This window comes from Mesoplodon mirus, assembly GCF_964341445.2.
Source record: "Mesoplodon mirus genome assembly, chromosome: 4".
Classification (NCBI taxonomy): Eukaryota; Metazoa; Chordata; class Mammalia; order Artiodactyla; family Ziphiidae; genus Mesoplodon; species Mesoplodon mirus.
In genome coordinates, this window is record NC_138979.1 from 95708206 (window position 1) to 95733771 (window position 25566).

Sequence of the window (25566 nt, forward strand, 5' to 3'; positions counted from 1 at the left end):
GTAATTTGGCAGATTCAAAGCCTGAAAAATAGGCATACCTTCTGATGTGGAAGTTCCTATTTAAATGAATTTATTTTGGTGTAGTAAAGATATGCCAATAAATTGGTAGCTGTTTACATACCAACTGCAGCATTGTTGATAATAAAAGCTGTATATTGACACATTTGACCCTCCTCCACACATTAATAATGTAGTAGGTTATACTATCCCCATTTTTCAGAAGAGAAAACTGAGGCATAGAGAAATTAGGTAGCTTGCCCAAGGTAGCAGAGTTAGTAATGTAGAGCATGGACTTGATTCCAAACAGTTTGACCCCCAGAGCCGGTGACTCAATGCTGTGGAATTATAAACAACTTAAATATTTCACAGTGATTGTTAGGGTACATCCCTACAGTGGGGTACTGCCTAGCCATTAAAATGATGGTTAGAAGAATAAAAACATGAAATTATGTCTTGGTATATGGTAAGTGAAAAAAGTGAATATAAAAACATGATTTTATTTTGATTAAATAACATACATTGACATCTGGAAGGAAATGTGCCAAATTGTTAAGTGGTTATTTTTGAGTGTTATTTTATAGGTGATTATTTTCTTTTTACTTATACAAATTTTCTAACTTCTACAATGAATATATATTATTGTGTATTGCTTGTGATTAAAAAGATATTAAGGTGTTATATTTCAATAAAAAATTAAAAATATTAGCATAAGCTGAGGAGTTTGGATTTTATACTGTGCAGTTTATGCAAGTTGGCTAAGGAATTGCACATAAATGAGAATTTGTAAGTTCATGAAGTGTTCTGTATTTAATGAACACATGAAGTGTTTGATTCTTTACCATTCTAAAAGTAATACATTAATTGAATAGAGAAAAATACCAGACTCCTACCACCCTACTATAATCAGTTCTATATTTTGTTATGTTTTCTTCACCTTAGGTGTAATATTTTAAATGTTGTATTCATCCCAGCTTAGTCACTCTCTGGCTCTGTGACTTGCTTAATCTCTCTGCCTCACTTTCCTCCTTTGTAAAATTTGAATAATTATAATACCTACCTCATGGTGCTTGGAAGGATTAAATGAGTTACTGCATATAAAGTGATCAGAACAGTGTCTGACACATGGTTAATAGCTCAGTAAATGTTAGCAATTATTGTAGGATCATAGTCAACTAAAACCCTGTGGTCTAATAGGTTTTGGGATTAAGAATTTTTTGGATATAGCTAAGGTAGTGTTATGTAACCTTTCAACAGTCCAGTGCAGTAGCCCTCTTCAAACAAGTTACTATTTCTGCAGCAAAATGTATGAATGTTTACACTAAATGGGGTAAATAAAGACTATAAATAGCTTCATGTCAGTTTAGGTAAGGTTTTACTGCCAAATGCATTATTTTGGGTTTCAGAGCTTTTTTTGGTTTTGGAATTGCAGTTAAGGAACCTGTAGAATTTACTCAATTTTGAGTCCTATTTTATTTTAATATTAAGACATTTTAAATATTAAAACACATGTCTAGGAGGTCTAAGGTCAAGGTGCCAGCATCATTGGGCTCTGGTGAGAACCCTCTTCCGGGTTGCAGACTTCTCTCTTGTATCCTCACATGGTAGAAGGGGCAAAGGGACATCTCTCAGGTCATTTTATGAGAACATTAATCTCATTCGTGATCTGCCCTCAAGACTTAATCACCTTCCAAAGGCCTCACTTCCAATACCATCCCTTTGGGCATTACGAGTTCAACATAAAACTGAGGGGTGGGGAGACACAAATATTCAGACCATAGCATACAGTGTGGTTTATAAGTGAATGATCTAAAAAATTTCTTACATCCTAACTGGCTCATGTGAACTCTGATCTTTGTGATTACTCCACCTATGTTCCTTTATCTATTTTTTTTCATAGGAACCCTCAATTTCTCTCTCTTAGCTTATTCCTGTATGCATTATATATAGCCTGAACTTGCATCAGTCACTTTTTCATATTTTACTGGGCTCCTGTTGTCAAATCTTCCTACCCATCTATTTCCTCTGTTTTTCCTCATAGGTCACAGTGTATTTGTGGAGGAAGGTGGGTAATTTTGAAAATTTTTGGCCACTATAAATTTATGCTGAACAGATCCAATGGACCCTTGCTACTTGGCAATCATTTTATTAATCTAATATTTTGCTTTTGTCTCATATATCTTCCTCTCTTTCAGAAGGTGCCATTGACTTCTACTTAATTGAAAAAAAATAGAATACAAGCTTGCATTTTTTTTTGTTTTGTTTTCACCATGACAAATCTCTATTCTTTCACCTTATTTTGTAAACTGAATGGAAGAGGAATCTTGTTTTTCTAGGAATCTTGCTGCCATACTTAACTTTTCGTCTGATCACTTTGATGGTTATCTCCAGGGGTTTTTCCTCCTTACCTTCAAGTATATACAGACTTCCATATTTTGGGAGAAAAAAATAAACTTTTTTTTTTTTTTTTTTTTGCGGTACGCGGGCCTCTCACTTTTGTGGCCTCTCCCGTTGCGGAGCACAGGCTCCGGACGCGCAGGCTCAGCCGCCATGGCTCACGGGCCCAGCTGCTCCGCGGCATGTGGGATCTTCCCGGACCGGGGCACGAACCCGGTCCCCTGCATCGGCAGGTGGACTCTCAACCACTGCGCCGCCAGGGAAGCCCAAAATAAACTTTGATTAACTATTGCTACTGTTCTTTCTAGCTATCTTCCTCGTTTCTCTTTTATTTCAAAAATTTTAAGACCTTACTTAAAATTGCTGCCCTCAGCTCTTGTTGCCCTCAGCCCTTTTACTACTTCTTCCCTAACTTACTGCAATTTGTAATGACATTACATGTGAATGTGACGTATTCAGACTTTTGCCTCAAGGGACATCCTTTTTTTCCAATGGTATTGACTTCATCCTGATTTTTTCAGTCAGTGTATATGTGTTACTGTTGACTTCCACCTAGGCTTCTTAACTTTCTTTCCTTGCCTTTCATGTTAGTGTGCATCCTGATTTTCTCTTTCTGGCTACTACGTTTATGTTTTTTTTGTGGTTGTTGTTTCTTGATCCTCTTAACGACGGTCGTTATTCTTCTCAGTACTTGGCCCTCTGCTCACCTCTCTTTGTTTCTTCTCCATGGATGTTTTATATGTTGATGACTCATCAATATGTACTTTCCAGGTTTGTATCTCCAGTGGTTTACCAAATACTTCCATTGAGAGGTTCAAGGAATTTCCTTCACTTTTTGATTTATTATTACCCACCTTCCACCTACTCTGTTTTTCTTTGTTTTATCATCATCATGCTTAAATCTTTTGTTGTTTAATTAATTTATTTTATTTATTTATTTTTGGCGGCATTGGGTCTTCATTGCTGTGCATGGGCTTTCTCTAGTTGCAGCAAGCAGGGGCTACTCTTTGTTGTGGTGCACGGGCTTCTCATTGCAGTGGCTTCTCTTGTTGCGGAGCACGGGCTCCTGAGCGCAGGCTTAGTAGTTGTGATGCGCAGCCTTAGTTGCTCTGCGGCATGTGGGATCTTCCCGGACCGGGGATCGAACCCGTGTCCCCTGCATTGGCAGACGGATTCTTAACCACTGCGCCACCAGGGAAGTCCCCATGCTTAAGTCTTAAAGTTGTCTGTGATACATGTTTCTCCTTTATTTTGTATATCCATCAGTCAGCATGATCCTTTAGATTACTCTTTACTGGATCTCTGTTTTTGGGGTTCTGCATTGCCTATTATTTGCCCTTTCTAACTTTAGAGTCACCTTCCTCCAATCCATCCTTCATATGGCTGCCAGAATAATTTTCCTAAAAATTTTTTTGAACCCATTGCTGCTAAACCTAAGCAGTCTGAAGAGAGAACATGTACCGTTGACCTTTGCACTCTGCATTGTGCCAAGCAAAGTGAATTGAACTTGTGCTGAATAAATGTTTGAATGGATCACCGTTTGCTCAAAACATAGAACGACTCCCAATTGTCTGCAGGAGAAAGTCCAAACTCTACTTTCTGGCTTTCAAATCTTTTCATATTACAGTCTGCTTCTTCAACCTTATTCTTTACTCCTTAACATTACCAAGGTAGTATTTCCTCTCTGTACTACACCATGCTTAGGCATAACTCTATGTGTTCTTCCTTTTCCTTTTCCTTGCCTGTCAAAACCTATTCAGCTTAACAGTGCTCTGTGCCAGGCTCTGTTCTAATCTCTGGTGTTACAGTAATGAACAACACAGAAGACAAAGTCTGTTTTCTTGAAGCTGTCATTCAGGGTGGGGGGAGAGAGGGCACAGTAAACAAATGTCAGGTGGTAATGAGTGCAATGAAGAGTAAAACTGGATAAGGGGATAGAATGGTGGGAAGTGGCTCCTATTTCAGGTGATCAGAGAAAGCTTCTCTCTTTGGGTGTCCTGAAATGAAGGAGTAAGTCATGCAGTTATCCAAGTAAAGTGCTTTCTAGTCAGAGGAAACAACATCTCCAAGATCCTAAGCTGGGAACATGTTTGGCTTGTTTGAATAGTTACTAAGACCTGTGTGGCTAGAGCAGAATAAATAAGGGGAAGTGATAGATGAGATTAGAGAGGTAGTGGGGAGCCAGATGATGCTTCAGATGGTTAAGTCTTTCATTGAAGAAGCCTTCCTGACTATATACTTTTGTTTGTTAATTTAAAGCTTCTCCAAACCCACATAGCAACTATGGAAGTAGCTTCCAAATTACTTTTTATTGTGACCCACGGTAAGAAGTGTATTTAACATTGTTAGCATACATATGTATTGTTGTTTGTGTATTGTGTGTATGTGTGCACATGTGTATGGCTGGAAGAAATTCATGAAACACGACTTTACTATTTTTGATATATGCTGATATTTTTTAAAGTGTTGGTTTTAACCCATTAAAATTATTTCATAGTCTGCTAATGGGTTATGACCACAGTTTGAAAAACACTGATCTGTGGTACATACCCACTTAAAAAAACAACAAACCAAAAAAGTGGAACTACAGACTGCTTTTTTAATAATCTACATATTCTTTCAAGTTGTAAAATATTTTTGGTTAAAGATTTTGAGTTCAACTTTTTTGTGTATAGGTTTTTAATGTTTACTATAGTGCTGAATAGACAAGACTTGTTTAATTTAGCAAATAGCTATTCAGTGGGATGCTAGAAACTGCTGGATACTATTGATAAAATACACATAAGAATAAGGTAAACCCTGCCTGATTACCCGAGGCTTATGGGAGAGGAGCGCTTGTGTAAACAATTGTTCATAATATGGTGGAATCCATATATTAATGGAAGTAGGTTCAGGGCATAATGAGAGAATAGAGAAATGGTTAATCCCTTTTGCTAAGAAGGTCAAGGGGAGCTTGTTGGGGGAGGTAATGTCTGAACTGGGTTTGAGAGGAAGAATATGAATACTTGATCAGGTAAATAGGATAACGAGAAGACTTCTCAGGCAGAATAATGAATAAAGGAATGGTCCCGTGAGATAGAGTAGTACATAGGGGTAGTTACATATAACTGTATTGTTGGAGTTCCCAAGGGGGAAATGGTGAGTTGATGATGCTGCAGTGAGGCATGGGCCATATCTTTAAAGATCTGAAATACATTGTGGTCATCACTAATTCAGTGATTATACAATTAGGTGAAAATTATGTATAGTCAAAATTACTTGTAGGAAGTTGCCACATGAGAAGTAGAGCTATCATCTCTCAATAAGTCCAATTCAGCCAACTTTTCCTCTAGTGATGAAACATATCGCTGTTTCTTCAGCTGTGCCCTAGAGGAAGTTGGCCTACATTTATGGGCTATGTTGTACCAAAAAGAAAATCTTGTTAAACATTAAACTTGCACCCATTGCAATGTGAGGTTCACTTTATAAGAAGCATTTGAGAACTAAGACCTACTGAGGAAATGGGGGAGATTCACGTTTCAGACTAATTCTGGGACTTATATTTATAAAGCAGAATGGTAGGTGGCCAACGATTTAAAATATTTTTCACTTCAAGTTAAATATACGTATGGCTAAATTCTGTTGTATTCTATAGGTGGTTGAAATACATGATTATGTCTATGTTTTAGAAAGATATTTTAATAAATTTGACCAAACTACAGTTTAAGACAATGACAATATTCAAAATATGGACATTTAAAACAGACTGGGAGGAATATTTGCAACATGTATAATAAACCAGAAATATACATAAAATACACTCCTACAAAGAAACAGTGACATAGAGGGTAAAGAACACAAATAGGCAGTTTCAGAAGAGGAAACATGACTGACAAACATTTGATAAGATATGCAATCTCATTAAAAATTTGAGAGATACATATTAAAACAGGTAACCTTTTGTACCCATCATACAGACAAAAATTTTAAAAGATAGGTAATTTTTTTTTTTTTTTTTTTTTTTTGTGGTACGTGGGCCTCTCACTGTTGTGGCCTCTCCCGTTGCGGAGCACAGGCTCCGGATGCGCAGGCTCAGCGGCCATGGCCCACGGGCCCGGCTGCTCCGCGGCATGTGGGATCCTCCCGGACCGGGGCACGAACCTGTGTCCCCTGCATCGGCAGGCGGACTCTCAACCACTGCACCACCAGGGAAGCCCAAAAGATTGGTAATATTAAAATCGGTTATTGTGAGGAAATAATAAATATTATAAACTATTGTTGGGCGTATAGGTTGGTATAGCCAATTTGGAGATGTAAATTGGTTTGGGCAGTTTGGTAGTATCTATTAATTTAAAATGCTGTTCTCAACAAATCTGTCCATTTTCTGCCTAGAGGAACACTTACATAAGTACATAAGGAGACATGTACAAGTATGTTCACTACAGAATTGTTTACAGTAGTAAAAAAAAAAAACCTGGAAAAATAAAACTGATCATTATTAGGAAAATGACCAAGTAAATTGGTATATTCATGCTATGGAGTAACATGTAACAATTTAAAAAATGAATAAATTACGTATACTATTGAGTGATAAGTTGTAGAGTAGTATATACAGTATGATAGCATTTATATAAATAAGGAGAAAACCCAGAATACTGTATTTTGCAGGTGGTGTACAGATACATACATGCAAACGCAAACAATATGGTCTGGTAAGATAAATACTAAACTGATAATAGTGCTTAACTCTTGGGTGGTGGATAGAGGATTGGGGTTTGGGAGTAAAGATGGGAGGGATGATCAGGGAGCCTTCGCCTTTTCAATAATCTTTAAAATTTAAAAATTAGAATTATTATATTGTATACTTAAAAATTTATTAAAAATAATAATGGTTAGGGCTTCCCTGGTGGTGCAGTGGTTGAGAGTCTGCCTGCCGATGCAGGGGACACGGGTTCGTGCCCCGGTCTGGGAAGATCCCACATGCCGCGGAGCGGCTGGGCCAGTGAGCCATGGCCGCTGAGCCTGTGCGTCCGGAGCCTGTGCTCCGCGACGGGAGAGGCCACAGCAGTGAGACGCCCACGTACCGCAAAAAATAAAAATAAAAAAAAAATAATAATGGTTAGCTTGACAGTAGGTTGGAGAATGGTTGGGGAAGGAGGGAGACAAGTTAAGGGGGTACTTCATTAATATAGGCATGAGAATGCAGGAAGAGAGAATGGTGAGTAAAGGACTAATTTAAAAAATGACATGAGGGCAGTTTGGTATCTATCAGAATTACAATTGTATTTACCTTTGTCTCAGCAACCCTACTTAAGGGAATTTATCCTACAGTTATATGAAGTGAGATGATGCATCTACAAACTTATTAGTTGCAGTATTGTTTATAATAGCAATAATGTCCACCTATAATAAATTGAGGCTTATCCACACAATAGCATACTAAGCATCTATACAGAAAATGAGGAAGCTCTCTATGAACTAATAGGAAAAGATCTTCAGGATGTGTTAAGTAAGAAAAGCAAGTGCAGAACAGTGTATATAGTAATGCAATCTTTTGGTAACTATAGAAATACTGGAAGGATACCCAAGAAACTAGTAAAGGTGAATAATTGTGGCTGGGAGGAAGATGGGAATAGCATAAATACTTCCATTGAAACTTTTCAATGTATACATTTCTGTGTTTTGGATTTTTGAACTATTGAAAAAAGAGAAAAGGAGAAATGAAGTAGCCTGTATAGGACTTGATCAACTGTATGTAGAGACATGAGGGAGAGGAAGGAGTTGAGGATAGCTCTTGGATTTCTTAATTTGGGAGGTAAACTTGGCGGTAGTGTCATCAGGGATACAAGAGGAAGACTAGGTTTTGACATGTGCATGAGAAGTTCTGGTCATGCCAATTGATGAATGCTTACTCCTTTTCTGTTTTGTGTGTATGTGTCCTTTTGTGTGTATGTGTGTGTGTATAATTTATGTGCTTTAGATATGGTACTAGAGCTTAAACATGAATAGTAAAAGTCATCAATAAACATTTTTTATGCTTAGATTATAGACATTTATATTCTGGTTTTTTGGAGAACAGCTTTGTAATGATGTTATAATGTTACAGTCAAATAGGGACATTGATGTGCACAGATATTGATAGAATGTAGATAGAGAATGTATGTCTGATAAATACATAGCTTATATGGGAAGTAGGAACTTAAGTTATTAACATGGTTCCAAATTAATTACATCTTTTGATGCCTGAAATTCAAAGAAGTAAAAATGGCTTTTGAATAATGAAGTGATCTTTAAGGTATTTGAGATTATATTATAATATTTAAAACAATATTAAAGCTGAGTTAAGGAACTTTATAGTAGATCATAAAAGTATTTTTTTAATATGATACATTGGGGAGTAACTGTAAGACAAAGAGGTTTTAACCTAATGAAGGAAAAGAATCATGAAATGCATGGATGTTGCCTAAAACAAGCTCTTGCTGTATAATTTTGGGTTTAAACTTTATTTGAATGAGTTATAGTTCAGAATCTGATTTTAGAGGCCCTAATTTATCCATATGAGTTTTGATTTCTATTTGGCTAGAGTGAAAAAAATAAAAGGGGAGCACAGATAAAGCACATACACGCCAGGACTTGCAAATGAATTAGTAGTTCTTTTCTGGGTTTATGTTAACAGGGATTTGGGTGTGGAGTAGCAATAAAAAAGAGCTGTTAAGTAATTCCTGCTTGAGATTTAAAGTTTTAACCATTTTATATCTGATGAGAATATGTTTTACTGGCAATAGTTTTCTTTTAAAAATGCTTTAAAAATTACAAATAATGTTACATAGGATCAAGTAACAATTGGAGATGGTCTTGTTTTTGTTAAAAAAAATTTTTTTTTTTGGCTGCGCTGTGTGGCACGTGGGATCTTAGTTCCCTGACCAGGGATCGAACCCATGCCCCCTGTAGTGGAAGCGTGGAGTCTTAACCACTGGACAGCCAGGGAAGCCCCTGGAGATGTTCTTATTTGAGTGAGGGTGAAACTGTTTTGTAGCCTCCAACCTGTACTTACTCCTTCACCCCATGTTTTTCTCAGTACTGCAGTCCTCTGGAGCTTTTGGGAAACGCTGAATTGGGCTTGGCTACAGTTTTGGCTTGGATCAACTCATATATATCTTATATATCTTTGATATGTCCAGTTGAGTGGACGGTGATGGAAAGGATGGTGATAGCACAGTGTATAGAAATTAACTTTAATTCAAGAAGGATTTAGTTAGTGGTTCTCAGTTGGAGTGATTTTGCAATATCTAGAGACATTTTTTTGATGTCATAAAATGGGGAGGGGGTTGCTACTGGTATCTAAGGGTAGAGACCAGAGATGCTGCTAAATGTGGAGAATGCCTTGCTAGTTGAATATCCACTATGTCTGTAGCACTGCTCTAAAGTAGTTATGGGTGCAAATGACACTAAAAGAAAGTTTTGTCTCTCCCCACAAGAAACTTAAAACCTAGCTAAAGCATCTCAAACTTAACAAGTCTGTGGCCAAACTCTTTAACATATGACCCACCCTATCCCACTTAGCCATCTTTGTTTCAGTAAATAATCGCACTTCTCATCAAGTTGTTCAGACTAAAAACTTAGTTATTATCTTTGACTCCTCTTTTTGTGTGTGTGCATCAGGAAGACCTGTTAACTCTACTTTGAAATATATCTTTTTTTTTTTTTTTTTTTTTTTAGCGGTACACAGGCCTCTCACTGTTGTGGCCTCTCCCGTTGTGGAGCACAGGCTCCGGACACACAGGCTCAGCAGCCATGGCCTACAGGCCTAGCCGCTCCGCGGCATGTGGGATCTTCCCGGACTGGGGCACAAACCCGTGTCCCCTGCATTGGCAGGCGGACTCTCAACCACTGCGCCACCAGGGAAGCCCTGAAATATATCTTGAATCTGGGTAATGGTGGGATAGATTACTTAAACCAGTTCTCTTTTTGGAAACAACTGAAAATGCTGGATAAGATATATAAAGCACTACCTTAAGAGCTTTGAAGAACTGGGGAGATAGTGGAATCTGGTAAGTCAAACTCTGGAAGAAAGCCTAAACCAAGAGAGGTTAGCAGAATACCTAGAGAACTAAAGCCACTTTTGCCTTGAGTATGTTTGATGATACCAGGAAATTTAGGTTTCTCTTTATCAGCCTTGTGGGATGAGATGGACAGAAATCAAGACTCAGAGCCTACCCACATATGGACAGGTAAAGTCTTTTAAGAGATCCTTCCTTGTTAGGCTTGAACTCCATATGTCTACACCTGAGGGGGAAGGATGAACCAGAACTAACTCCTGATCCCCTTTCATTGCCTACCTCCCAGTCAAATATCAAGGGACTTCGGGGCAGGTTGTCTTGGTACTGAGCAGAACAGGAGAAAAAAAAGAAAGGAAACAAAACTCTCTACAAAACTGTGATCACAGCCTAGCTATGTAAGGGAAACTTAAGTCACGACTTAATTTAGGTTGGTCCCTGACTGGTATTATCCCTCAGGTGTTTGGCAGAAGCAAATGCAAATGTTCCTTTGAGGAATGCTCCTTCATCTTATGCCTCCCCACAAATAATTTTTGAAGGACACTGACCAGCACATAGTCAAAGATAACCAAGCATACAAGGAGACAAGGAAACATGGGCAAGAACCAGTGGAAACAATAGCAGAAAAAGATTGTCATAGGCATCATATATTAGAATTAGAAGATACATGATAAAGCAACCATGATTACTGTGTTTATAGAAATAAATAACAAACTTGAAGACAGGAAACAGGAAAAAAAAGTGGCATTGTGGATTTGAAAAAAAAATACAACTGCTGGAAATAAAAAATAGAGTAACTGAATTTAAAACTTAATGATATAATTTGCAGCAGATTGCACACATCAGGAAAATTACTAAACTGGAATATAGATCAGACAGCATTATCCAGGATGTAGGTTAAAGACAAAAAGATGGAAAGTATAGATGACAGGGTAAGAGATATGGAGGATAGAGTAAGAAAGCCTTAATTGGAATTCCAGAAGAAGAGGAGAGAGAAAATAGGACATTTAAAGAGGTGATTGCTGATGTTTTCCAGAAACAATGAAAGATTCCAAACCAGGATTCAAGAATCCCAATGAATCCTAATTAGGATGGAAATAATTCCACACCTAGACATAGCATAATGAAATTGCAGAAAACCAGTCACATAAAGAAAAATCTAAAAGTAGCTGGAGGAAAAGAAGATAACCATCAAAGTAGCAAGAATTAGGCTAACAGATGACTTCTCAACATCAAAGAAATCAAAAGATAGTGAAATGATGTCTGCAATATGAAATGAAAAAAAAACCCTGCCAACCTAGAATTTTATACCCAGTGAAAATATCATTGAAGAATGATGGTGAAATAAAGATATTTTAAACAAAAACAGATTGTTACCAACATTTATTAAAGATAATTTTAAACCAGCACCATTCAATAGAAGTTTCTGTGATGATAGGAATATTCTTTGTGCTGTTCAATATTGTAGTTATAAGTTACATAGGGCTATTGAGCACTTGAAATGTGGTTATTGTGATTGAGGAACTGAATGTTTTATTAATTTAAATTTAAATGGTCACATGCACCATATTATTGCAGTTCTAAAGGATATACATCAGGCAGAATGAATCCCACATGGTAGGAATAAAATGTATGAAGGGCTGAAAAGTAAAGAAAGTGATGTATATTTAGAAAATGAAAATGAATATGGACTGCATGAAACAGTAAAAAATATCTGATGGATTAAAAAACAAGGCAATAGGAGAAGGGGGATAAGTGGGGTTTTAGGGTCCTTATCTAGAAGGAGGGTAAATTAAAAAAAAAAACTGTGTGGAAAACTTTAAATATATAAAAGGAAAGGAAAGAGTATAATGAACCACACATTCATTACCTAGCTTCAACAGTGATCAGCTCATTACTAATCTGGTTTCATATATTGATATATCCCCCAATTATTCTAAAACAAATTCCAAGTATCACATCATTTAATCTGTAAATATATTGTTTTTAATCTCTAAAAAGATATAAACTTAAACTGCAATATCATCAGATCCAGAAAAACTGTCAACATAATTTCTTAATATCAGTACATATTTAAGCAGTGATCACATTTCCCCAATTATCTCCAAAATGATTTCTTTAACTTATTTTTTTTTAGGGCAGTTTTAGGTTCATGACAAAATTGAGAGGAAAGTACAGAGATTTCCCATATACCATCTTTCCCCATATATGCATAACCTCCCCCATTGTCAGTATCCCCCACCAGAGTGGTGGGGGATTTGTTACATTTGTTACAATTGGTGAACCTACATTGACACATCATAATCACCCAAAGTCCATAGTCTACATTATGATTCATTCTTTGTGTTGTACATTCTATGGGTTTGAACAAATGTATAATGACAAGTATCCATCATTATGGTATCATATAAGTATTTTTTCACTGCCCTAAAAAATGACTTTTAAAAATGTACACTTAGTTTCTTCAAATTGAATCCAGAGTCCACACGTTGCATTTGGTTGATGTGTTGCTTGGGTTTTCTAAACTCTATAGGTTCTTTGGGGAAGCGGGAACTAAAGATTTTGATTAACTTTAGACTTTACTGCATGGTATATCTAGGGAACCACTGAAAGAAGAGAGGGTATAACTTCCAAATCAGTAGAGGAAATAGATAGAATGTTAAAAAAAGAAATGAATCAATCCAAAAGAAGGCAAGAAAGAGAGAAAAGAAACCCAACAGGGAACAATGGAAAGCACAAAATAAGATGCTAGATTTAAACCTAGATAGATAGTACTTAAAGGTAAAATGTCTAAATGATCACATAGGTATCATCCTAGCACCAGGCACCATCAGCCCAAAATATTTTCCTAACTAGTATTACTGCCTCAATTCTTGCCACCTTCTATGTATTACCCACATAATAACAAGAGTAGTTTTTAAAAACTAGATCAACCACATCACAACACATGTTTAAAATATTCCAACAGCTTCCTAGTAAACTCAATAAAATCCAGATGCCTTAGTAGTGCCTATAAGACCCTACGTGAAATGGCCCATTCATATCTCTGTGATTGCATATCCTGCTCTTCACTCTAGCTCAGGGCCCTTATACTTGCTATTGCATCTCCCTGGATCACCAGGAACAGTCAGAACTCTTAGTTCTAAGCACCAGAAACTACCTCTTAATTTCACAGAAAAGGAATTTATCAGAGGAAGAAACTGCTACCACTACTGTCGTTGGAATCTGCTTCCACTCTTGCCATAATGGATTCTGTGTACTTCCTGCTTTTTTTATGCATTATCATCTAAGTTAAATTCCAGTATAGTTACTTCTCTGTTTGAGAGGAGATCATATGACTGTGCCCTAGCTGCTTGGAAAGCTGGGAAAGTATATATCTAGCTTTAGTAACAGGTGGCCATTTCTGTCTTTCAAGACTCAAGAGGAGAATTCCCTAGATATATGAGGGTGTTCTGATGTTGAGCAGCTAAAAGAGTGACATATCCATCATGCTTTTCTCTGGAATCCTTCCTTGCTTTGCTTCTTCCCTTCATTTGTGTTTCTACTCAAATGTCACCTCCTCAAAGAGGCCTGTCCTTAGACTTTGTCTAAAATGGCAGTTCTCTGTCCCTAATCCAGTACTCTCCATTTTCTTACCCTGCCTTATATTTTCTTACCGTCTTAGATTTTATTCATAGCATTTATCACGACTACTACTACTACTTTTACTGATTGATTGGTTGATTTCCAGGCTCTCCTTGCAGACCACAAGCTCCATGAGGGTAGGGATTTGTCTGTCATTGTTCACCTTTCTGTTGGCAGATAGTGTATGCTTAGTAAACATTTGTGTAATGAATGAAAGGGAAATACATGGACTATGGCATAAATTGCTGAGAAAAAATGGAAAGGAAGGATTGTTGAGGAGTTAGCTCATTTAAGGAAAGCTTATTGGGGAAGAGGAATTTTTGAAATGGGTTTTGGTTGGAGTCTAGGATTTGGAGAAAAGTAATGAAGCCATTCCAAACTGGGAAAATAGCATGAAGGGAGGCACTGGGTCTGGAATAAGGTGGGCATGTATGGGATGAGGAAAAACTGTTTAGATTCTGATGACTGTTGGGGGTTATTAAGTGGGAGGTGAGAAAACTGGATGAGGTGAATGTGTGAGGTTGAAGCAGTTGATACAGGACCTTGGATTGTAAGTTGAAGTCTTGACTTGATTGCTGGAGAGTAAACGATTGCTAGGTTTGTTTTTTTTTAATTAAAAATAAACTGGTATTTTCATATAGCTGAGTACTATGCTACTGTAAAACAGAATGATGAAAATCTCTAAGGAGATTTTCAAGGTTATATATTAAGTAGAAAAAAGCAAAGTGCAGAACAATGTATGTACTATGCTCTTTTGGTGTTAAGAGGTGTGTGTGTGGGAGGAATAAGAATATATATACTAATTTGCTTATGTTGCAAAAAGAAAAACCGAAAAGACAAACTAGAATAGAATTGTTGCCCTGTGGTGTGGGGTGGTTGGGAATGACATGAAGGAAACAGGGATGGAAGTGAGATTTCTGGGTTTACCTTTTTATTTAGTTTTGACTTTTGAAATGTGGAAATATTTTACATGTTCAAAAATTACACTAAGTCAAAGTAGATGAAAAACAACTCCTAAAATTGAGAACTTGAACAAGTGAACCAATGTATATATCAAAATAGTTATTTAAATACATGAAGAAAAACACTATCTGAAGTGACTTTTGAGCTCAACACTAAATGGCATATATGCTAAAGACAAAAAGAACTGCAAAGAAATCTTAAACTTCATTCATTTTATTGCTAGTTGTAATATCGGTATTAAAAATTTTTTTTTATTGGAGTATAGTTGATTTACAATGTTGTGTTAGTTTCTGCTATACAGCAAAGTGAATCAATATATGTATATATATATATATCCACTCTTTTTTAGATTCTTTTCCCATATAGGTCATTACAGAGTCTTGAGAAGAGTTCCCTGTGCTATACAGTAGGTCCTTATTAGTTGTCTATTTTATATATAGTAGTTTGTATGTTAGTCCCAATCTTCCAATTTATCCCTCCCCTGCCCTCTGCTTTCCCCCTGGTAACTAACTAAAATAAGTTTGTTTTCTACATCTGTGACTCTATTTTTGTTTTGTAAATAAGTTCATTTGTACTCTTTTTTTAGATTCCACATATAAGCGATATCATATGATATTTGTCTTTCCCTGTCTGACTTATTTCACTCAGTATGACAATCTCTGGGTCTATCCATGTTGCTGCAAATGGCATTATTTCATTCTTTTTTAATGGCTGAGTAATATTCCACTGTATATATGTACCATGTCTTCTTTATTCATTACTCCGTTGATGGACATTTAGGTTGCTTCCATGTCCTGGCTATTGTGCTGCAGTGAACAGTGGGGTATATGTATCATTTCGACTTATGGTTTTCTCTGGATATATGCTCAGGAATTATTGGTATTTTTATTTTGACAGCATTTGTTATGTATTGTAGGATAAAGCCCATAAGTTTTTATGTTTATATATTAAGAGGCAGTAGAGATACTTGTGTACAATCAAAGAAGTTAAGCAAAAAACATGACAGTGTTGAACTTGAATTATAAATATCAATATGAATTCATGATTTAAAATATTTATTTCTTAATTCTATCCAAATACATATTTCTTTCTTATCTCTGTCCATTGAAAGGACCTAGAAATAGTGTGTCCCTTTGGTAGATATGAGTACTGCTCTCACTCTAATTTTGGTCTTTAACTACTTCTACTTAGAATCCAGCACTCCTCAAAGAAATGACTGATTCCAGGACTGGGGCAGGGAGCACACATAGTGAAACTGGAACATGTTTTGCCAGAAGCAAGAAAGCTTTCAAAGATAACGAAAAACCAACCCAGAGAAGCTCTTGTTGGCCAAAATTGGGACAGGTTGAACATCAAAAAGAATAAGGAGAGTATTTATTGAAACAAAACCAAAACAAAACAAATGGAAATGGGCTTTATACCTGTTCTTTACTCTGAAAATTGGTAATTAAACATTCGAACTGCCCTTTTAGTAGAAACTATATTACAGTTAATGAGGAATGCCAGGTAATAAATATAGAAGGAATTATAGATTTAGAAATCACAATTTATTACAACCTGTTATGAAATAATTGACTTGGGCCAGGATCATTAATGGATGCTAAAACCATTAGGCAAAAGGTTCATTGGGAATTGGATATTCACATGGAACCAAAGCAACTCCACAGAGTACTGGTTGGTCTCAAAGTAAGATGATAAAACTTTGGATCAGTGGAAAGATCAGGCTATCACCAACCTAATTTAATTGTAACATCACTAAAAATGAACCAAAAAATGTATGCTTCCTGATGTGATTCAATATCAAGTATATAGCATCATCTATGAAATATTTTGTCTAAAATTTAAAATCTGAGTTTAGTCAAACTTTTAAGACTTTCAGTTTATAAAGAAATATGGAAGATGAAAGAAATTAAGTACTACCTTGAGGAAGCAGTTAGAAAAATCCAGAATGTGAGATACAGATGAACTGGTCATTTAATGTCATGGGGGAGAAAAACAGGTGGGGTAGATGGGGGAAAGGGAAATTTACCTAGAATAAAACTAATTTAGAGATGTAACAACCAACTGCAGTGTGTGTCAGCTGTAAAGTACTTTTTTTAGAAAGGAGTAGGATGAAGCAAGATGGCCAACTTTTAATTTAGAATGTGGGTGATAGGCATATGGGTATGTGTGTTTGTGTACATACATATATGCATACACATATACTTTTCTATGTTTGAAAATTTTTATAATAACAACTTTAAAAATGTTTTTCTGTTGATGGACACTTAAGTTGCTTGTAGTTTCTCTTTTTCAATTACAAATAATGTTTCTATAGACGTTCTTGTACATGTTCCTCTCCTTGTATGCATATTGTAGAGTACACAAGGAAATAGGCTAGCTTCCTAGCAGTGGAATCCCTGGATCAAAGGGTAGATGCTTCTTCAACTTTACTAGATATCAATGAATTTTTCTTAAAAATGATTGTACTGATAAGAATTTTAGACAAAGGGATCATGAAATGTATGTCTTCTCTACTAGATGGTGAATTCTTTGAGGGTAGGTACTGTGTAGAGACCCATATAGAAATGTTTAAATTGAATGAAATTGTATTTTAGGGGGATTGCCTGGCAGCAGGATGGAGAAACTAGAGTTAGGTCAGCTAAGAGGCTGCTGTGATGTTTAAAGTATGAGGCAGTGAGTGTGTAAGACTAGAGGTAGTGGAGAGGAAGGGATAACTGTGAGAGAAATCTTGGAGAGAAAAGATCAAAGTGTATGCATTCTTCTTGTTGGACAGGATATTGATGGTTCACTCTTGTGACTTACAACATCTATCAGTTTGTTGGTTTCACTTTATAGTAAACAGGTAAGGTATGCTTTCCTGATTAATTCAAAACCATCTAGTGGTCCAGGTCTAATAGAATTCTAGCCTTATCTTCATTCTCTGCTCATAATCCTTTCAAGCCTCAGTCTCTTCCTGGAGTGAATACATGTGATTTAAAAGAGACTAGTAGTTGAATGGGGAAAAGGGACAGTGGGTTGCAAAGATGAAGAGAACTTAGTAGAATCTATGGATGCCTTCATCCCCAAATCAGTTTGTGAAGTCTTACAAGGGCAAAGGCTATATCCTCCTATAGTTTTTAGAGGGAAAGTCTATCCTGTATCATAACAGGGAAAATTCATCAGATGCAGTTTTTCTAAAAGAGTGCCATATATATATGTGTGTGTGTGTGTGTGTGTGTGTGTGTGTGTATTTATTTCTTCTGGTTTTATTGAGATATAATTGTATACAGGATTGTAGAAATTTAAGGTATACAGAATAATGATTTGACTTATATACATCATGAAATGATTACCACAGTAAATTTAGTGAACATCCATCATCTTATATAGTTACAAAATCTTGTGATGAGAACTCTTAGGATTTATTCCTGTAAAAACTTAAAAACAGATTGAATGCAGTCCCTATCAAATTACCAATGGCATTTTTTACAGAACTGGAACAAAAAATCTTAAAATTTGTATGGAGACACAAAAGACCCCGAATAGCCAAAGCAGTCTTGAAGGAAAAAAACGGAGCTGGAGGAATCAGGCTCCCTGACTTCAGACTATACTACAAAGCAATAGTATTCAAGACAATATGGTACTGGCACAAAAACAGAAATATAGATCAATGGAACAGGATAGAAAGCCCAAAGATAAACCCGTGCATCTATGGTCAACTAGTCTATGACAAAGGAGGCAAGGATATACAATGGAGAAAAGACAGTTTCTTCAATAAGCGATGCTGGGAAAACTGGGCAGCTACACGTAAAAGAATGAAATTAGAACACTCCCTAACACCATACACAAAACTAAACTCAAAATGGATTAGAGACCTAAATGTAAGACTAGACACTATAAAACTCTTAGAGGAAAACATAGGAAGAACGCTCTTTGACATAAATCACAGCAAGATCTTTTTTGATCCACCGCCTAGAGTAATGGAAATAAAAACAAAAATAAACAAATGGGACCTAATGAAACTTAAAAGCTTTTGCAAAGCAAAGGAAACTACAAACAAGATGAAAAGACAACGCTCAGAATGGGAGAAAATATTTGCAAATGAAGCAATGGACAAAGGATTAATCTCCAAAATATATAAACAGCTCATGCAGCTCAATATTAAAAAAACAAACAACCCAATCCAAAAATGGGCAGAAGACCTAAGTAGACATTTCTCCAAAGAAGACATACAGATGGCCAAGAAGCACATGAAAAGCTGCTCAACATCACTATTAGAGAAATGCAAATCAAAACTATAGTGAGGTATCACCTCACACCAGTTAGAATGGCCATCATCAGAAAATCTACAAACAACAAATGCTGGAGAGGGTGTGGAGGAAAGGGAACCTTGCACTGTTGGTGGCAATGTAAATTGGTATAGCCACTATGGAGAACAGTATGGAGGTTCCTTAAAAAACTGAAAATAGAATTACCATATGACCCAGCAATCCCACTAGTGGGCATATACCCAGAGAAAACCATAATTCAAAAAGACACATGCACCCCAATGTTCATTGCAGAACTATTTACAATAGCCAGGTCATGGGAGCAGCCTAAGTGCCCATTGGTAGACGAATGGATAAAGAAGATGTGGTACATATATACAGTGGAATATCACTCAGCCATAAAAAGGAACGAAATTGGGTCATTTGTAGAGACCTGGATGGACCTAGAGTCAGTCATACAGAGTGAAATAAGTCAGAAAGAGAAAAACAAATATCGTATATTAACGCATATATGTGGAACCTAGAAAAATGGTACAGATGAACCAGTTTGCAGGGCAGAAATACACAGTTGTAGAGAACAAACATATGGACACCAAGGGGGGAAAGAGGGGTGGTGGTGGTGTAATGAATTGGGAGACTGGGATTGACATGTGTACACTGATCTGTATAAAATGGATAACTAATAAGGACCTGCTTTATGAAAAAATAAATAAGATTCAAAAATTCAAAAAAACCCTTTTATATTGATACATAACATATAGCGGTGTTAATAATATTAACCCATGTTAATATAGTGTTGTAGATTACATTAATATTGTACAACATTAATGTCATGTTGTACATTACATCCCTAGTACCTTTTAACTGGAAGTTTGTACCTTCTGACTGCCTTCATCCAATTCCCCCTCCCCCCACTCCCTGCCTCTGGTAACCACAGATCTGATCTCTTTTTCTATGAGTTTGTTTGTTTTGAAGTATAATTGACCTACAACACTGTGGTAGTTTCTTGGTGCACAACATCATGATTTGATATTTCTATACATTAAAAATGATCACTACAATAAGTCAATTACCATCTATCACCATACAAAGATATTACATTATTATTGACTATATTCCCCATTGTCTTATTTCATACCCATAACTCATTTATTTTGTAACTAGAAGTTTGTGCACCTTAATGTCCCTTACTTATTTCTCTCATTCCCCACAGCATACCCCTGCCCCATATCTTACTTTAAAATGTTGCAACTTTTTGCAAATTCTAAGGTAGGTGCCTGTAAGAATTTTTGACTAGTGGTTCTAGAACAGCTCTGTCCAATAGAAATATAATGTGAGCCACATGTTTAATTTAAAAGTTTTTGTAGCCACAAAAATTTATTTAAAATAAATTTTAGGGCCTCCCTGGTGGCGCAGTGGTTGAGAGTCCGCCTGCCGATGCAGGGGATACGGGTTCGTGCCCCGGTCTGGGAGGATCCCATATGCCGCGGAGCGGCTGGGCCCGTGAGCCATGGCCGCTGGGCCTGCGCATCCGGAGCCTGTGCTCCGCAACGGGGGAGGCCACAACAGTGAGAGGCCCGCATACCGCAAAAAGAAAAAAAAAAAAAAAAAAAAAAAAAAAAAATAAATTTTAATAAAGTAAAATTTATTTAAAAATAAAAACAGGTGAAATTAATTTTAATATATTTTATTTAACCCCTTATATCCAAAATATTTCAACATGTAATCAGTATAAAAATTATTGAGATATTTTACGTTTGGACTAACCACATTTCAATGCTCAGTAGCCTCATATGGCTAGTGGCTGCTGTATTGGACGGTTCAGTTCTAGAACATACTGAGTTGAAACCTTTGAACTCAGTTTGGTACTGATTTGATCCACTGTCATTGAGAGTGGCCCTGAGCTGATCTTGCTTCACTCTCCTATTGCTGGTTATTAGGTAAGTTCTGGCTTGCTGTCCATATTACTAACTTGGCAGGTCCAAGAGTGATTCTGAGGGTCCCAGATGAAGCCATTATCCATACTTACTGATTATGTTCACAATTTTCTCCTTTGACTCATAGAATTGACCTCAGATTATTTTGGATCAAATCTGTCAATTTGAGTTGCTGCCAGTAAAAGGAGAATATCCAGGCAAGTCCCAGCCTCACTCAGTTATGAGGAATTTAATTACGAGGTTGATAGGAATTCATTGAGCATTCTATTGATTCTGCTATTTTCTAGAATTTGTGAGGCTCTCAGCCTAATTTACATTTAAAATGTCAAATGTTGTGACTTTATCGGTTATCCCAAGTATTTCTGCAGTTTCTACAGTGCCCAAACAACAATTGTTTATTTATTCAGTGAAAGAATACTTATTTACCAGGCACCATAGCCCAGGCTCAGTAACAAGTTGTAGCCAAGTAAATGGACACATTTAATGTGGTTTGATAAATGCCATAATAGAGATAAACTTAGGATGCTAGAAGAACACACAGGAAAGATAATTGAGTTAATTTGGGGGCCATCAGGAAAGGCTTCTCTGAGGAGATAAACTGAACTCTGAAAAACAAGTAGGAATAAATATGGCAAAGTGGGTATGGAGAGAAGAACACTGTTTTTGGCAGAGGGGATGTTGTGTATAGATGCCCAAAGATGAGAAAAAGAGCCTAGTGCAACATATTGTCTGGAGTATAGAATTCAGTGTGAGTGGGGGGCAACAGTAGCAGATGCCAAATGTGAAAGGCTTTGAATCTCATGGCAAAGAGTTTGACTTTATCTGAGTTAACTGAGGAGGGACATGATTTCTCTTTAAGAATGATTAAGAAGTTTGGTAACAGTGGAGAATAAATTAGAGGAAGGCGAGACTGAGGCATAGACACTAGTTTAGATGTACTCTAAGAGAAAGGTTGGAAGCATGGGCAAGGATTGTGGCAGAGGAGAAAATCCAGTCAACAAATATTTATTGAAGGCCTACTCTGTATCAGTGGAAAGAGGTAGAAGATTTGAGATTTAGGGAGTAAAAGTGGCCGGTCTTGATGATTGTTTGGAATTGAGGGGGTTGTGGAAGGAGGAGGAGTCAAAAATGACTCCAAAGTTTCTGACCCTAGGGAACAAGCCAGTACTTGGACAATTTGAATTTTGAAGTGCCTTGGGATGTACAGGTGGAGGTGTCTATGCAGGTGAATACTTGGGTCTAGTGCTCTGGAGAGAGGCTTGAACTGAAGATAGAGTTGGAAGTCATCAGGTAACCATGGCTAAAAGATAAAATCTGCTAGAGGAGAGAATGTAGAGAAAGGAAAAAAGGGCTAAAAAATGAAACACTGAGGAACTGCCAATATTTAAGGGGAAAAGGAAAGGAATCCTGTGGAAAGACACCTTAGCTACCCTCCTAGCCTCCAGGCATTTTGTAATTTAGATAAGACACATAAACATGAACTATTTGGTGACCAATGCAAATCAGAGTATAATTTGGTGGCGAGTTTTGTTGTTTTACCTCTATGTTCAATGTGAAATAAAATTATGTGGGTAGAGATAGTGGTTAGTGTTTAGGCCAGGGGGTAGCACTGGTAGTGCCTGCATTCAGTGGGGACGTCTGGCCTATGGTTACTAGGAGGTTCAGACCAAGGGTAGAGCATAGTGACTGTGAGTCTGCACTCTGGAGCCAGGTTGCCTTGGTTCAGATCCCCACTAGCAGGCTGACCTTGGGCAGTGTAACCTACTGTGCCTTGGTTTCCTCATCTGTAAAATCATGATGATAGTAATTCCTACTTTATATTATGTGAGATTGAATGAGTTAATATGTGTAAAATTCTTAGACTGTTTTATAAATGTCAGGAATTATTGTCATTTAATAATTGGTGAGTTGGTGGGTCAAATAAGAACACACAGGGTTTTGAGCAGGCTTTCACTGGCAAAGTGGGTGAAAAATGTCATGGGAGAATCCAAGAAGGGCATTTTCTCCCTGACTCCCAGCTGGGGGCAAAGAATGTCCTTTTAATAGAGGCTTTAAAGATGGTAAAGAGTGTGTCTTGTACTTAAGTCTTGCTCTCCTAGTGGAGTAGTGAAATTTCTTCAGGTTATGATTCCTGAAGAAAGTTATTATGGAAGGAAGTTTTTTCATCAGCTTTGTGAATATGATTTCACTGGATCCTTGGCCTTGACTTTAGGAGATCTTGACCCATGATCAAGTTCTTAGGGGAGTGGGGAACCTTATGGAGAAACAGTCACTCTTGTACACTGATAGTGGGAGTGTAAATTGATATAATCTTCTGGTAGATAACTTGACAATGTCTGTTACAATTAAAATGTGATTTAAAAAAATCTAGCAACTAAACTTTTCATAATAATTTCTCTAAAAATGCAAACACAAGTGCATGTTTTATGTATGTAGTGTTGCAGCACTATTTGTAAAAATGAAAATTTTAAATGGGATCGATTAATCAATGGACTCATACTCCGTGTATTTGTTTCCTCTGTCAATAGTGTAATAGTTTCCTATTTGCTGTAACAAATCACCACAAACGTAGTGCCTTAAAACAATGCAAATGTATTACTTTACAGTTCTGGAGGTGAGGAGACCTAAAATTAAGATTTCAGCAGGGCTGTGTTCCTTCTGGGGGCTCTAGGGGAGTATCCGTTTTCTTTCCTTTTCTAGTTTGTAAACTGCCTACATTTCTTTTTTTTTTTTTTTTTTTTTTTTGCGGTATGTGGGCCTCTCACTGTTGTGGCCTCTCCCGTTGCGGAGCGCAGTCTCCGGACGCGCAGGCTCAACGGCCATGGCTCACGGGCCCAGCCGCTCCGCGGCATGTGGGATCTTCCCGGACCGGGGCACGAACCCGTGTCCCCTGCATCGGCAGGCAGACTCTCAACCACTGTGCCACCAGGGAAGCCCTGCCTACATTTCTTGACTGGTGACCCCTCTCTCTATCTTCAAGGTTAGCATCTGTAGCATCTTCAGATCTCCCTTTCTTTCATCTGTGCTTCCTTCTCTCAGGGTCTGACCTTCCTGCTTCCCTCTTATGAAGACCTTTGTGATTACATTAGGATCACCTGGACAATCCAGGATACTCTTCCTATCTCAAGATCCTTAAGTTAATCACATCAGCAGAGTCCCTTTTGCCGAGTAAACTAACATATTCACAGATTCTGGGAATTAGGATCTAGATGTCTGGGGGTGGGGGGACATTATTCAGCCTACCTACCACACTCCGTAATATTGTGCAGCATAAAAAGGATGTTTAGGTCTGTGTATACTGACAGAGAAAGATGTCACTGATAAAAAAGGGAATCCTTGGTAAGTGAAAAAAAGCAAGCTGCAGAACAATGTAATATGTTCCCTTTTTGTGTGTATTTTTTTGGTTTGTTTGTTTAAAAAAAAGTAGGCATTGTGTGTATGTGTGTTTTCAACATGCATAGAAGAGATCAGGAAGGATACACACTAAACATTTAAATAGTGGTTACGTCTCAGGAGTAAAAACACAAGGAGGTGTGGGGATGACTTTGATTTTGAACTATACATTTCTTGTATACAGTGAACACATATTATTGTAATTTTATTTCTATGAAAGTGTACATGTCCATAGTTGAAAAAGTAAAAAATACAAGGCTTATGGTAAAAAACCTGCAGTCCCTTCTGTCATCCCTTTCCATCCCAGAACCCTCTTTCCCAGAGGCATCTATCTTATGTTTTAGTTTTTTTTTTCTCTCGTACTTCCCTTCATTTTTTTTTTTTTTTTTTTTTTTTTTACGGTACGCGGGCCTCTCACTGTTGTGGCCTCTCCCGTTGCGGAGCATAGGCTCCGGACGCACAGGCTCAGCAGCCATGGCTCATGGGCCCAGCCGCTCCGCGGCATGTGGGATCCTCCTGGACCGGGGCATGAACCCATGTCCCCTGCATCGGCAGGCGGACTCTCAACCACTGCGTCACCAGGGAAGCCCCTTCATATTTCTAAATCACAAGGGTATGCTATTTCTTGATTTTTCTATTTTAGATATCTCTGACTTCCTACTTATGAAGATGAAGTTTTAGTTCTTTTAAACCAAACAATCTCTATGCATATTTTCCTTGCCCTTTATCCTCTCAATAGAATTACACAAAAAATTTTGCTTGGATTAGTTTTCACTGGTTACTACAGCCCTAGAACTATTATTCTTTGCTAATCCCTGTCATATATGTATATATTGGGATTACAGTTCCTTTCTTGTATGGTTATTTTTCCCTCTGAAAAAGAAATTGTCTAGTCTTTTTCTTTTGCTGAGATTTCTTAGACCCATGATTAACCCACTTCAAAAAAGAGAAAAGCTTTACTCTTAGGAG

General features: G+C 37.2%; 1 protein-coding gene across 8 annotated transcripts in view; it reads left to right on the plus strand.

The window, feature by feature from the left end:
- Positions 1-25566, plus strand: part of GABPB1 (GA binding protein transcription factor subunit beta 1) — a 74233-nt gene that overhangs the window by 4706 nt on the left and 43961 nt on the right. The gene's annotated exons all lie outside the window — the stretch shown is intronic.